Consider the following 15,049-nt stretch of genomic DNA (forward strand, 5'->3'; position numbering starts at 1 on the left):
GTGTTAACTCTTGACTAGAAGTTGCAGTTAGTGCAAAATGCAGCAGCCAGATTGTGACAATTTTGTTGAAACAACTGCATGGGCGTTGGGGCAACTATATGCTGCTGGGCCAGGTTTAAGGCATTTTATTTTATAAAGGTTCCTCACCCTGTTGAAGGTTAAATTATACACTGAGACTACAATCATATGTAAGATTTTCCTATATAATTCTCAAATGCCTCATGGCTATCACAGCCCAGAAGTGCATTAAATCTGAGCCATTGGAGCACCTGATGGACCTTGAGACCACAGCCTCCTCAGTTTGTAATCTTTAAAATGGAAGTAATGGCTTAATTCACAGGACTATTTGTTAGAGGCACGGGAAAGGTTATGGAATGAAGGAAGAAAATTTACTGCCTGTAGAGCATTAAAAGAAAATATTATGAAAATGATGTATAGGTGGTATTTAACACCAACTAAACTTGCTAAAATATATAAGACAAAAGAGAAGAAATGTTGGAAATGTAAAGAAAAGGAAGGGAATTTCTATCATATGTGGTGGACATGTAGTAAAGGAAAGGTTTTCTGGGAAATGATAAATAATGAGTTAAAGAAAATGTACAAAAGTATATTTGTCAAAAAACCAAAAGCATTCTTATTGGGTATAGTAGCTGAAGAAATTCCAAAGAAAGACCAAAAACTGTTTAGATATGCAACAACGGCAGCAAGGACTTTGCTAGCCCCAAAATGGAAGCAACAGGAATTACCAACAATAGAAGAGTGGCAGACGAAGATGATGGAATATGCAGAGCTGGCAAAGGAAACCGGAAAATCCGAAACTTTCCAAAAAGACTTGGGGTAAATTTATACAATATTTGAAGGACAACTGCAACCAGTTAACAACACTAGCAGGACTGACTTAAGAAGACTTGTAAAATTTTCAATTTATACCTTTTTACACAAATATTTTAAATAGTGTGAAAAAAATAAGATTATATTTAAATGATATAAAATGGAAAATGAATAAAGTATTATAAAAATAATTCAAAGGACTATTCTTAGGATAATTGAAATAGGAATTATGAACCACTTTTAAACTCAAGAGACTAATACAATTGTTAAGAGGATCATAAAGCAATTTATAACCTGGGACATTCCTGAATATTTTAGGGTTTTACAAGAAAGAGACCATCAATCAGTTGATGATGTCAGCTAGGAACAGTAGGATTCGGCTACTCCCGTTTCAGGCAGGAGTGGTTATTGGTTAGTCATCACTTTAGTTTCATTCCATTCATTTTATACTTACTAGAACTTTGAGAGCACAATGACATCAGATTTCGCAAGCTTCAGAGACAACTATTTCTCTCATGACATACCACATTTTTCAGTGCACTAGATGAAGCAGAATTCTCTTTATAACATGGGAGTTTCCAGTGCCATCATTGCTTCAACTGCACATGGGAAGCCAGTTTTGACTTACCTACCAGAATGATACATAGCTATGTCATTTATGTTTACCATTTGACTGGAATTAAGATAAGATTTCTAAGTGTGGTTTTAGGAATGCTGCATTATCAGCTGAAGAGAAGGTTAAACTGAGAAATGAAAAACACAGCCTTTTCTTACTTTTTAAGTCTATCGTTTAGTTCAGTGGGAGTTTTAGGTCTTAGCACAGGCAGTAAAGGCTATTAGAGGCATTTGTTAAGCAGGAGATTCAGTGAAGTCTACCTGACTTCAGAAAAATAAGCAGTTCTGTGTTTCTCTTTGTGATATTTCTAGAATCATATATGTATTACCTTAACTACGAAAAGGTATATGAACCTATCAGTTAAGGATTTCAGCAAGGTCTGCCAAAACCTGAACTCACCAAAGACTTGACACTCCCAAGCGGGGAAAGGATAGATGTCTTTGAAGTTATGCTTGAACTCTGCAGTCCAGCATGGCTGAAAGGATGAGGCCCCACTTGCATTACCCAGTTCAGAGCTGGGAAGGAAAGGTGGGCCTTGTTCCCACAATGAGCTGGAAGGAGTACTAGGCAACTCTAAAGTTCAATGTAACATCAAAGAGAAGATCTGGCCCAAGAGGGAACAAGTCCTTCTGAGGCCAGCATGGCAAAGACAAACTGCTCACTAGCTCTGAGTTGAGCAGAAGAAAGGAAACTCATTCCCATGGGCCTAGCACAACATCAGAGTCAGTCCTTGCCCTACTCAGGAACTTGAAAAGGGTGAGGTTTTCTTGGTCTAATGGCAACTGCAACATACTCAAATGACATATTTTCAGCATTGGAAACTTTTCTGTAATGAAAATTACACCTAACATTTTCTGTTATCTTTTTTTCTAAAAATTCATTGTTTAATTATATCAGTAGTATAATGAATATCTACCAGTCAAACTGATCAGCACCGAAGTTTTAATTACCGGTAATTGAATTTTATGACGTATCCTCAGGAAACATTTCTCTCTTTGACAGTATTCCTATAAAACATCTCTCTCCCTCACCCGTCCCCCTTTCTCTCTTTCACACACACACAACCCCCCAACCCAAAATCAAGCTTAGAATTCACATGTGACCTAAGTGAAAGTTAAAATTTTGTTGAAGTAGATTAGTGGAACATATAATGCACACTTCTTGGGGTGTACCAGTTTTTGCCTGTTAATAGTTCTTCGTAACTTTTTCTTTAAATTTAGATAGCATAAAATAAGTGAATGTCTGCTGTTGAATCCTCATGTCTTAGACTTTACCCTAATAAATAAGATCCTAGAGACCCTACATGCAGTGTTCTTACATTAGGCTCCTCAGTCCAGTAAGATGTCACAAGACCTATGATATATTAACTGGAAAAGTATGTCCACTGCACCAAGTCTAACTTAGAATCGTAGAGCTGGAAGGGACCCCAAAGGTCATCTAGTCCAACCTCTAGTCCTCTAATGTAGGAATCTCAACTAAAGCACCCCTGACAGATGGTCATCCAAGTTGCTATCATGTGAACAACAAAACCAGCCACAGTGTTCCCAAGGAGCTTGGTTTGGGTGCCTGTATAAGCCACAACTTGAGAAGCCACACAGGGAGCCTCATGTGGCACTGGATGTGAGATAGAAGCCATGACACACCCAATAGCACAAACTGACTGTAGTTAATTGCTGCACAGGTTTAGAGGGTATCCTGCATGACGACAGCGTTTACTTGTGGCATGAATGCTTTGATTGAATAGGAAAGTAACATATAGCAATGCATTGCTGTTTTCCCCAACCTGGAGGGCTCTAATTCCCATCAGTCCAAGTCAGCATGGCTAATGATGAGGGATGATGGAAGATGATGGAAGGCTGAGGTACAGGATCTTTCTTGTTCACTCCAGTGTGACACTGTTTCCAGTATGTGGAAAGACCCAGCTTCAAAGCAGTGTACCGTCTGATTGACAATTGCAAGTCCCCTCTTTAACTCATGAAGAACCAATCATGCAGGCTGGAAAAAAAATGCATGATCTGCCACTAAAGATGTACCTTGCATTTTGAGAAAATCCTCAGGGCAACACAGAGATTGAATTGGTTGCACCCAATACATATAACAGGGACGCAGGTGGCGCTGTGGGTTAAAGCCTCAGCGCCTAGGGCTTGCCGATCGAAAGGTCGGCGGTTCGAATCCCTGCGGCGGGGTGCGCTCCCGCTGCTCGGTCCCAGCGCCTGCCAACCTAGCAGCTCGAAAGCACCTCCGGGTGCAAGTAGATAAATAGGGACCGCTTACCAGCGGGAAGGTAAACGGCGTTTCCGTGTGCGGCTCTGGCTCGCCAGAGCAGCGATGTCACGCTGGCCACGTGACCCGGAAGTGTCCTCCGGACAGCGCTGGCCCCTGGCCTCTTAAGTGAGATGGGCGCACAACCCCAGAGTCTGTCAAGACTGGCCCGTACGGGCAGGGGTACCTTTACCTTTAATACATATAACAGAAGAACTGTGTCAAGCTAAAATATTATCCTTCAGATTCAATGTAGCAAGCAGACACATGAGCCTCCCACAGAATACATCTGATAAAGCAGGACCTATTGGTAAATTTCTAAATGTTTTGTAGCCAACTTGAATTGTATTCAAAGTAGTGCTAAGAAAGATGGCCTGTTAGCACAAGGATTTCCACTTGTGCAGCAAAACTTCCCTTTCTCCTTCCTCTGTGTGTCCCATGTGTTCTAGGGGTTCCCCACACACTCTGGAGCAAATTTGAGGAAAGTGCAGTAGGAAAACAGGGGGGGAAGTTCTGTTGCACATGAGAGTCCTTACACAGAGAGGACCCATTAGTTGGATACTGCTCCAGGTGTCTACAATCAAAGTACAGTGGTACCTAGGGTTACATACGCTTCAGGTTACGGATGCTTCAGGTTACAGACTCCGCTAACCCAGAAATAGTACCTCGGGTTAAGAACTTTGCTTCAGGATGAGAACAGAAATCGTGCTCCGGCGGCGCGGCAGCAGCGGGAGGCCCCATTAGCTAAAGTGGTGCTTCATGTTAAGAACGGACCTCCGGAACAAATTAAGTTTGTAACCAGAGGTACCACTGTAGTTCCTGAAAGCATGAATTCTGCCCATCCCTGCCCCTATGTTCCATTGTAGAATGCTTTCTTTGCCCATGAATATGAAATACATTTGTTAAAAATGACACCCTATTCTGTGCAATATAAATTCAAAGCAGCCAATACTGAAATCCAATAAAGCGTATAGCAAATAGCAAAATATCAGCAACATAAATCTTAAAAGGACCTAACTAAAATATGCCCACTGAAATAAAACTGGCTTAAATGTGCACTTTAAAAGCAGGCAGTGAAGGAGTCAGAAACCTGCCTAGGAAGACGCTTTCATAATTTGGACATTGCAATAAAAAGTCCTGTCTCTTCATCCCCAAATAAACAAACCATCAGTGGAAAACCACAAGGACTTAGAAAGCAGAGCCAAGTTCTTCAGCAGGTTCAGGCTGGAGGAGAATAATTTCTCTGAACCTCAGCCCAACACAGACAGCTTACGTTTCTGAAGACCAAAGTGGGCATTTTGAATTGAGGTTGGCAAAAGTGATGTCCAGAGATGTTGGTACTTAACTGGCATTGCATTATCAGTCCTGCTAGCCCCAGACAACAAGCCTGGCACAGCATTCTGGATCAAATGTAGTTTGAAGTCTGTCCTCAAAGGCAGTCTCACAAAGTGAGGTATATCCAAACGAACTGGAGCTGGCCTGGGAATGAATGACCATGTCCAGATCTAACTTTAGGAATGCAAACAGCTGGAATTCCAGTTAAAATTGATAAAAGGCACTCCTGTTAACTGCTGTTACCTGCACGTTCAGAAATGCAGAGGGATCCAAACTGCAAATTGATTGACGGTGCAATGTGGGGCTTTATAAAATACATTTCAAAATGTTGATTAGATTCAGAATCTGTGTCAGAGTCATGCTCATAACCCTTCATTCCAAACTGGAATTGAAGTTCCCTTCCAAATTTGAATTACAGTATTTGTATGCTTCCTGCAAACTCTTCACTACACCTCAGGTCCCTAAAAGTTGGGCTTGTCATGAATATCTGCTAAAAACTGATGGGATGCCTCCTGCCACAGGGTAGAGGGCATGAGGCAACAAGGTCTGCCTGCCTTGTGAGTGCTCAGCTAACTGAAGAACCACAGCATGGTAAGAAATTCACAAGATAAGCTTTAACAAGTCAATATACCAGAGTCCAGTTAAGTACTCTCATACATCAACAACTAATTAAACTGATAGGCAGTAACTTAAACTAGCAAATAATGTACACGTAAGTTTACTTCCCTACAAAATGTTTAACCAGCCTGACACCAGTCAGTTAAGTACAGAGTTTGACCAGCAAGATTTATTTAAAATATTTGTATTCCAGATTTAAGGTTCAATGTGGCTCCTACAATATGTTTTATAAATAATCAAGAAATTCAGTTTTCAGTAGCAAACATTATTACTAAAGACCAGCCCTCCATTATATAACAAAGTAAGAGGGGGAAAATGGATCTTACAGCTTCTCCAACAAGGGAGGAATTAGTAAGAAAGGTTCTGTTCCTAGTTGTTGAGAACTAATGTACTGGTGTTAAATGAAGGTCTTATCAGAGGATGTCAATTAATATGGGAGATTCATAAATGGAGGGGCAATCTCTATTGATTCCAGTCCACACAAGACTTCAAAGGTAAGCACCTCAAATAGGACCCGAAAGCTAACATTTCAGCAAGTTTTTAATGCTTCATTTTTTACTATGTTTTTATATGCTGCAAACTGCCCAGAGTGGCTGGGGATATCCAGCCAGATGGGCAGGGTATAAATAATAAAATTATTAAAATTATTGTTTTTACTTTTCATTCTTTCTGCTGAGGCTGATGGACAACTGCACTGCACTTGTCAGAGTCCTCCGTGTGCCAGTAGTGGTTTAGTCATGTTGGCTACATGACCCGGAAAGCTGTCTGTGGAGAAACACTGGCTCCCTCGGCCTGAGATCAGTGTTGCACCCCATAGTCGCCTTTGACTGGACTTAACCATCCAGGGGTCCTTTACCTTTTACCTTTACTAATTTACTTCAACTGGTAACTGGGAATGGGTGTTTAGAGTTGGTGGTAAGACAGCAGCAAGATCTGTAAGTTGCCCCTTTCTTTGAATTTTGTGATGCAAGTATTCCCTGGTCAGTGTTAAGTTGCCAGATGACAGATTTGGAACCATAAAATATTAATATTTTGGTGAGAGGTCACCATCTATCTGCTTTCGGTGTGCTTGCTGTCTCGCTACTGAATGCATTGCCATTGCTGTTTTGGTGCTTGGAGTTGGTGGCAAGACAGCAACAAGATCTGCAAGTTGCCCCTTTCTTTGAATTTTGATAATGCATTCACTAGCAATACAGCAAACCTAAAAAGGGGAGGTGATCAAGCAGACACAGGTAGTAACAGATGCTCCAAATGCAGCAGCTATCAGTCAGGGACATCCAACACACTGAGCATGCACCAGGTTCAGAATCACACTCGTATTTCAACCAGGTGGTTGAGACTGAACTACTGCAGTATATACACAGAGATATACATGCCTAAGGAGCAGCTGGCAGGACACTGAGAGAAGATGGCTAAATTTTGACTTGATCAAGACACATGGAATTGATGTCCGCTACAGCAATAAAGGGACACGGGTGGCGCTGTGGGTTAAACCACAGAGCCTAGGACTTGCTGATCAGAAGGTCGGCGGTTCGAATCCCCACAAAGGGGTGAGCTCCTGTTGCTCGGTCCCTGCTCCTGCCAACCTAGCAGTTCGAAAGCATGTCAAAGTGCAAGTAGATAAATAGGTACCGCTCTGGCAGGAAGGTAAACGGTGTTTCCATGCGCTGCTCTGGTTCGCCAGAAGTGGCTTAGTCATGCTGGCCACATGACCCGGAAGCTGTACGCCGGCTCCCTCGGCCAATAAAGCGAGATGAGCGCCGCAACCCCAGAGTTGGTCACGACTGGACCTAATGGTCAGGGGTCCCTTTAACTTTACCGCAATAAAGTTGTATCTCATCACATGTGTTTTACTGGATGAGAATGACTTCCACTGACAAATAAATGGTGGTGGGTATGAACACTGGATAAAACTGTTAGATCTAATTGCATCTTGTGTACTAAATGAACCATCACAATGGCTCTAATGAGCAAAGTAAGTGATTGTTCCTCTTCAAGTTTGGAATATTTTCATTGGCACCGCAGCATGCTTCAGACTGAACCGATGCGCTGTTCCAGCTCCTTACTTCTCATTCTATAATCAGATAGTTTTACTGACATATTAGAAGCCTTTTTTTGCTTATACAGTAAGTGCTTATATTTATTATAGTGATATTGCCAGTTTTCAATTCCAAATCAAACTGAGGAATTAATCCATCACTATTTCACCATGTCTTGTAGATTCATTTCAGACTATAATTGCTATTGCTATCAGTATTACACTGTTGTTTGTGGAATGTATACATACAAAAATGTAATATGGTGTTAAAACATGGAATAAGTGGCTCAGCTTAAACTCACTTGTGTGTAATCCAAGAAAAGTTAAGTACTTTTAAGTCTCACTGATTTCAGTGGGAGAGATTTAAGCACACATTTAATTCTCCTGTTGAAATTAATGGGACAAAGTACTTAGTTTCAGCTGGAGTGTGTTCTTAGTGTTTAAAAAGTTCAGCAATAAAAAGGAAATCCACATATTTCAAAAGAATCTGCTTACATCTCTGAAGTTTCACCCAGGTAAGATACTTAATAGTCACTATAAAATTGCTCTAATCCAGAAATTTAAACTTATTCAGGCAATGATTCACAGTAAGAATAATCAGAAACAGATTTTATATTTGTAATAACTAGCAAGTGGTATTAAGTTCACATTAATTTATTTAAAACTGTTATAGCACATCTACATGAATTGGTTTCTAAGCATATCATTACATTTGCAAGGCTCCAACTCTTAAATTCATGATGAAGTTTATTTCCTATATGATCTGTGCTTCTTTAATTATCCAAGACTTGTTTTTCATTTCAAACATTTTTAAAACTATTTTACATCCAGGGCTGACCTGTAGATCAAATTTGTTGTAAACTTTGATGAAAAAAATATTGAACACAATTCTGCCTTTCTTCCTGTTGCCTTTAAAGTCTTATTTCTGGCACAGGGAAGCTTAAATTCATACTTCTATAGTATGAATTTTTGAGACAATGATAGATTAATTACACACCTTAATAAAAATCCCTTTAGCCAATGCCCACCTCCTGTTTAGATAGTCACAAAATGAAGTACACCTTCCCCAAATATTTGCATAAAGAAAGCAGATTCTGAGAGACAGGCAATACAAATATGCCATATTAGTGATAATCTATACCTACAACCACTGAAAGGAATATAAATAGAATAAGAATATAAAAATTAAATTGTGACATGATCAAAGGTTAATTGAAAATAAACAAAAAATGGTGCCAAGTTTCTGTTTGGGCCCACTTTGGCTGGCTAGGGCTAAGCCAGAAGATAGGTAGGTTTTAATTTTAATCTTTTATAAATATTGTAACACACTGGGCCCACAGGATGGAGCATACTAGAAATTTGAACCAGATTGACTTGTTGCTAGCTGGTGCCCTTTTAAGCTTTAAATGACAGGATAGAATAGGTTGATTCAATGGCCAAAGCAGATCCTTAATACTACTAGCTCAAGAATGACTTATCGACCACCCAGCAGGAGAAAAAAGCCTAGCTGATCACGTCTTAGCTCATTAACTCTAAAGGTCTCACTTAATTCTACTGTTGCTAACCAAGAAACCAAATTTAGAATTCATCTTCTAGCCTCAAAAAAGTTATCTCACTACTATGGAAAAAGATTAAAAGGAAAGCCACTTATTTCCCCCCCCCCCCCCAGAATTAACAGTTTCTTCCAAGGTTGATTCCTACCATAGGTCTTATATTTTGAGCATGAACAATCTTTATTTACCATTAAAAGCAAGCTACCCACGCCTACACCATCCTATTACCCAGCCTAGAGAAGTCTAACAGCAATTCAGAAAGACATAAGCAAAACAACTGTTTTGCATTTATGTATCTTTAATATTTAACAGCTGCCTTTTCACTCATTGCTACTTAAGGCGAATAAACATTAAAAATACAATATAAATAACACACCAATAAAACCACCACTCTAATACAACACAAACCATGCATATGACCTATTAAGCATTTTAAGTCACTGACATCAATTAGATTTCAGCCTATGTGCTGATGTCTGTCCCACTGCAAACAATGCAACTTAGAAGTGCTTAACTTTGACCAGTGGAATATAGGAAATAGCCTTATATCGTGCTAGGCTATTGATCTATCTTGCTGGCAACAACTCATCAGTTTCAGCCCTATTTGGAGGCACCAGGGGCTAAATCTAGGACCTTTACATGGAACACACATGCCCTAACATTGAGCTACTGCTGTTCCCCTTTGGTTGGCTTGTGGCTGAACTCTGCCCCGTAACTTTAAGTGACATTAGCCGAGCAATATGTTAGCAATGATAGAATCATGTTTTCAGGTCACCTGCTTCAAATAAGAACTATTAAGTGATCAGTGCCTGTTGAAAACCTTTCTCTTCCACAAGCCTTCCAAGTATGTACATCTACAGCCTGCATAGTGATACAGTTATCAGTGTTCTTGTTTAAGTGCAAGTGATTACAGTATTATTTATGCTTAACTGGATTTTTATGCTTTATTGTTGTTTACATTGTTACCCACTCAGATCAATTACGATGAAGGGCAGGAAATAAATTCAACAAATGGTTTGCAATCTTTTTAAAAACAAACACATTGACTAGCAAGCCTTTTTAAACAGTGTTTACTGCAGAAAATGTTTCTAGGGGCAACACTACTGTTTTCTTCAGTTCAAACTACAGTATTTGAACAAGATTATTTATTTTGCATTTGATAACCAGATACTGCATATTATTTAAGAATATACTATAGCCTTTAAGTGGTTTTTTATACTTAATTAAAAAGAAAGTGATCTCATATAATCCTCACCTGCATTTACATTTGAGAATACAACTTCCTCTGTAGAACAGGAAGTGAGAAATCTGAAGCTCACTGGCTCCAAAATTTGTGGAACTCTTTCTGTGTTCCTTTTATACTAAGGTTCAACTACTTAATTCAACTTAGCATTTTCAAACTGAATTGTCAACATATATTGTCATTCCAACTGAGGCAATCAATGCAGAACCACAGAGATGGCATATTTCAGATATTTACTTTCCCCCTTTTCTAAAATCCTACAGAGTTTTCTGAAATATTGGCTAAAAAACCCACAAAATATATAGTTATCACTTACTGTTCAGCAAAAGCAAAAACATCTCTTCTCTTTTCTACTCTTGCTGGGCAATATGATAATATACACTGCCATATGTCCTATATACAGTTCCAACTTTCTTCCAAGATTGACCAAAACAAAGAAATTGGGGTGGGTGGGGTGCAGACTCAGAGCTTGGTGTTTTAATACTTATTACAGTCCCAAGATACATTCACAGAGACAAGACAGCTTTATCTACAAAATACTTCAAAAACCCCACTTTTCCGATCAGAGGTTCCAAATGGTATCGCAACATTAACCCACCCAGCACGTAATTCGGAATAGATAGCGTGTTGCCGGTACACAAGGTAATCCTTCCTGCAAACGCCCTCCATGCCGGCAGAGACTAATGGCTTTACAAGGCCAACTCCCCAAACATGGGACTTCCAGCAGGTTGCGAAAAGGGGGCCGGATTAAGCACAGGACACACTGAAATAGAACGTGTGTGAGCCAACAATGGAAATAGCTGCACCTAAAGGAAACCCAAGAGACAGGGATGGCAAAAGGGGTCCTTTGAGGAAGCAGCCCAAGACGCGGGTTACACACAAACTGCAAATACCTGAGGATTAACGCAAAAGAGCGTAAAAGGGGGGGGGGAGAGAATAAATGTCAACAAACAAGACTGCCTCTTCAGTTTCTACTCAGGCACGTACACAGATAGAGACAGGAGATATAAACAGGCAGGAAGAGAAAGCACGGAGGAAAGGCGGGGGTGGGAAAGGTCTCGAGAAGTAACCAGCCAGACACGGAGACAAAAGTTCACACACATACACACACACGGGCGCGCGCGCGCGCGCACAGGGGAGGGAGAAGGAGGAAGAGGCTGAGGAAGACAACATGTAAGAGGAGCAGCGCCACCTTCTCCCCGGCACACTCCCCGCAACCAGACGGCTCAGGAAAGGGGTCTCGGCTCCCACAAGAGCCCAAACGCACACACGGGAGAAGGGCTGGGCGACTAACTTTGGGGACCAACTTCCAACGCGCCTCCCCCCGCCTGCCTCTCTCTCTCTCTCTCTCTCGGAGACCTGTTGAGCGGCTTCAGGGCTAAGTCAGAAAAAGGGCGTCTCACCTTCGCGTTCCTACTGAAAGCAGCACCGGACGAGGCTCAGCCTAAATCAAGAGAGGGAGGAGGAGGAGGAGGCGCGCGCCCGGTAGCTCCGCTTCTTCACTTGAGGCCCCTCAGAATAACAGACGCGGGCCGGAGACAGGCAGCGAGACACAGCCCTCCCAATTCACCCCGCGCGCAGCCGCCCAGGGAGGAAGGCAGAGCCCAGCACCACAACTTCGGCCGCCGCCGCCGCCGCCCCGCCTCCTGTGCCAGATCCCCAGCAACGAAACCGACTTCCCACGCTGCGCGCATGTGCGCACCAGTCTCTCTCTCTCTCTCTCTCTCTCTCTCTCTCTCCTCCCCCCCCCCATCTCGCCTCTCTCTCTCCCTCTCCCGCCCCATCCTCAAGCCCCTCCTCGCGAGGGTAGGGGCTTGCTTCTGGAAACGTGCGCCTGCCCTCTGCTGCCGAGTGTTCTCCAGACGTCACGGTAGCTGAGCGCGAGCGAGTTTCTTCTCGCGCTCCCTCACGCGCAGCTACCTCGCGCGAATTCCTCCCCCCCCCCCAGCTCCGCGTCTCCTGATCACCTCCAACCGCAGTTTGCCAGAACCGTCGAAAATACCTTTAGCCGTGTGAGGCGGGTGGTCGTGAGAACTCTTGAGGGGAAGGAAGGCGGGGTTGGCGCTGCCCCTGCCCACTCCGCTTATAACAACCTCTCTGTAGGTAGAAATGGAGCAGGTGAAGTTTCTCAACCCTGGGTTAAGTTTCTCTCACGCGTTTACGTGGCGGGCCGCGTTCAGATGATTATAAACCATTTTGTGAACAATAAGCAGGCCTTTAGTTAATTAATTAAGTTAAATGTAAATGCAAGGTAACTTATAATTAACAAAAGGTGTTAGCTCATTTGTAAAAAGCCAAAGACCACATGTTGGCCTTTTTATTTAACAAAACCCGCTTGGTGGTGTACATAAAACAATTTACACAAAGCAGCTCCAAAATAACAACAACAACAACAATAATAATTTATTATTTATACCCCGCCCATCTGGGCGGCTCCCAATCAAGTGTTAAAAACAATACAGCATTAAATATTAAAAAACTTCCCTAAATAAAACGTTTCATTTATCAATAAAATATGATTAAAAACCATTTCAAAAGCTAATTAAAATCAACAATATGCTAAAAATTTTAAGATATCAAATCAAAAGTTAAGAATGGAGTGGAAGTATTTCAAAGATTATATGTCAAAATATTCTAAAAATGATATGCTAATAGGGTTAGAATAAAAAATGTAAGCAATAACAAAACTAATAAAGAAAGAAGGAAAAATCAGAATTACAGAAATAATTTATTATAGAAGGCGAAGAAAAAAAGGTAGAAAGAAATATAAAGAAGTCGAATTGCTGTGGAGGGAAGTAGAGGGTGGGTGGTGGATTTTATAATTAAGTGTATAATTATGCAGCTGTTGTAATTTAGATACTATATTTTATGTGAGGGAATCATTGGGAATTTAGGTTATTATGTATATATGTTAAGTTTCAATAAAGATCTTTGGGGGGGAAACTACCCTCAGACTAGTTCCCCCCCCCCCATATGCTAAAAACAGACTAAAACACATGTAAGTTCTACATGTCTGAATAGGCCTGCCTAAACAAAAATATTTTAAGCAGGTATCAAAAAGTATAATAAAGGTGCCTGTCTGATACTGATAGGGAGTTCCAAAGTCTTGGTGCTTTTCCTTTGAGAATTTCTTTCATAATAATAAGCATGCACCAGAGCCAAACAGCAGTTAAAATATATTTGTGCCATCATCTCACTAGCCCATGAACAAAATTTGCCCTTAACACTTCCTTCTCACTTTATGTTGCATAAACCCACTCCACTAACATAAGAGTGTCGGCTGGGGGCGGCAAGCAGATATACCTGGCCTTTGTCACCTGAAATGTATATTTTAATACCACAGAGTAGTTTACAATACAAAAACACAGCAGGAAAGTGAAGAGGGGATTGTGAATCAACTAAAAGGAAAGTGGGAACCAGTAGATTCCCCCTGAAGAATGGGCTGTTTCCACTAACATTTGATTACACTTGGAAATAAGGTCCCCTGTAAATATTCCCAAACAAATTGATTATAAGGACTATTCTGCACCCCCTTGGAGCTGAATTGGCCCTGTATTCCTTCCGAATGCTTAAGCCGGGAAGCAGAGTGATCGTGCCTGTTATGAAAAGGTCCAAAGTTAATACAGTGGTATACCTCAGGTTAAGAACTTAATTCGTTCTGGAGGTCCATTCTTAACCTGAAACTGTTCTTAACCTGAAGCACCACTTTAGCTAATGGGGCCCCCCGCTGCTGCCGCGCCGCCAGAACACGATTTCTGTTCTCATCCTGAAGCAAAGTTCTTAACCTGAGGTACTATTTCTGGGTTAGCTGAGTCTGTAACCTGAAGCGTATGTAACCCGCTGTAATAACATCTGCCTCTTCCTGAGTGCTGTCCCTTTGAGGTGTACCTCCTCTCAGGGAATTGCATCAGGCATCAGTCCAGATTTCTTTTAAAACTAAGCTACATTCTTTTTTCCAGAAGTAACATCCCCATGTGAAATGCTCACCTATTAATACTTGGAGATAACACTCAAAACATACCGGTAACTATTGGTAAGTAACCTCTACAGTATTTCTTTCTTGAAATAAAGCAATAGAAAAAGTAACCTGAACTGAAATATTTGAACCTTGGACTTTTTCTGGAAATAATACAATAAAACAATGAGATTGATCTGATGCAATCTCTAATTTCATATTGGAGTATACCCTGGGGGTGGTTAGAAAGTAAATTATTGTGCACAGCAGAAACACTGGCAAAATTCTAGTACACCACCTAATGTGTATTGAGTGCTGGAATTCTTGCAAAGAACTTTGGACTAGGTGACTTTAATGTAGGAAGGCATTTTTATGTTCTTAAGCAAGACTGCAGTGCAAGTTCTTAGATAATTAAGGCATAACTTAAGAGATGCCAAGTATGCACTCTTGCTTTGCATATTTAACAGGTAGTGGTGTTCTTTGAGAATCATAGGTTGAATAGAAAGGGTAAACAATGCAGAGCTGAAATATTTGGAAACTTGTTAGACTAAAAATTATATAAAAATGAAACAGATAGGTAGCAAAATAAGTACCCAAA

At 41.0% G+C, this 15,049-nt stretch overlaps 1 protein-coding gene and 1 long non-coding RNA gene across 5 annotated transcripts in view; one reads left to right on the forward strand and one right to left on the reverse strand.

Moving 5' to 3' along the window:
* PALS1 (protein associated with LIN7 1, MAGUK p55 family member) overlaps positions 1 to 12,187 on the reverse strand; it is a 58,594-nt gene extending 46,407 nt beyond the window's left edge. For 3 of the 4 annotated variants that reach the window (XM_079951445.1, XM_079951446.1, XM_079951447.1), the window contains exon 1: positions 11,900 to 12,187. The gene's annotated coding sequence lies outside the window, so the exon portion shown is untranslated. The remainder of the gene's footprint in view (positions 1 to 11,899) is intronic. The other variant, XM_079951448.1, reaches the window with a different exon arrangement.
* A 156-nt stretch (positions 12,188 to 12,343) lies between these two features.
* Positions 12,344 to 15,049, forward strand: part of LOC307202798 — a 39,855-nt gene continuing 37,149 nt past the window's right edge. The window contains exons 1-2 of the long non-coding RNA XR_013833006.1: positions 12,344 to 12,614; positions 14,456 to 14,529. This is a non-coding gene — a long non-coding RNA (uncharacterized lncRNA). The remainder of the gene's footprint in view (positions 12,615 to 14,455; positions 14,530 to 15,049) is intronic.

Source organism: Podarcis cretensis (assembly GCF_951804945.1).
Source record: "Podarcis cretensis genome assembly, chromosome: 1".
NCBI classification, from domain to species: domain Eukaryota; kingdom Metazoa; phylum Chordata; class Lepidosauria; order Squamata; family Lacertidae; genus Podarcis; species Podarcis cretensis.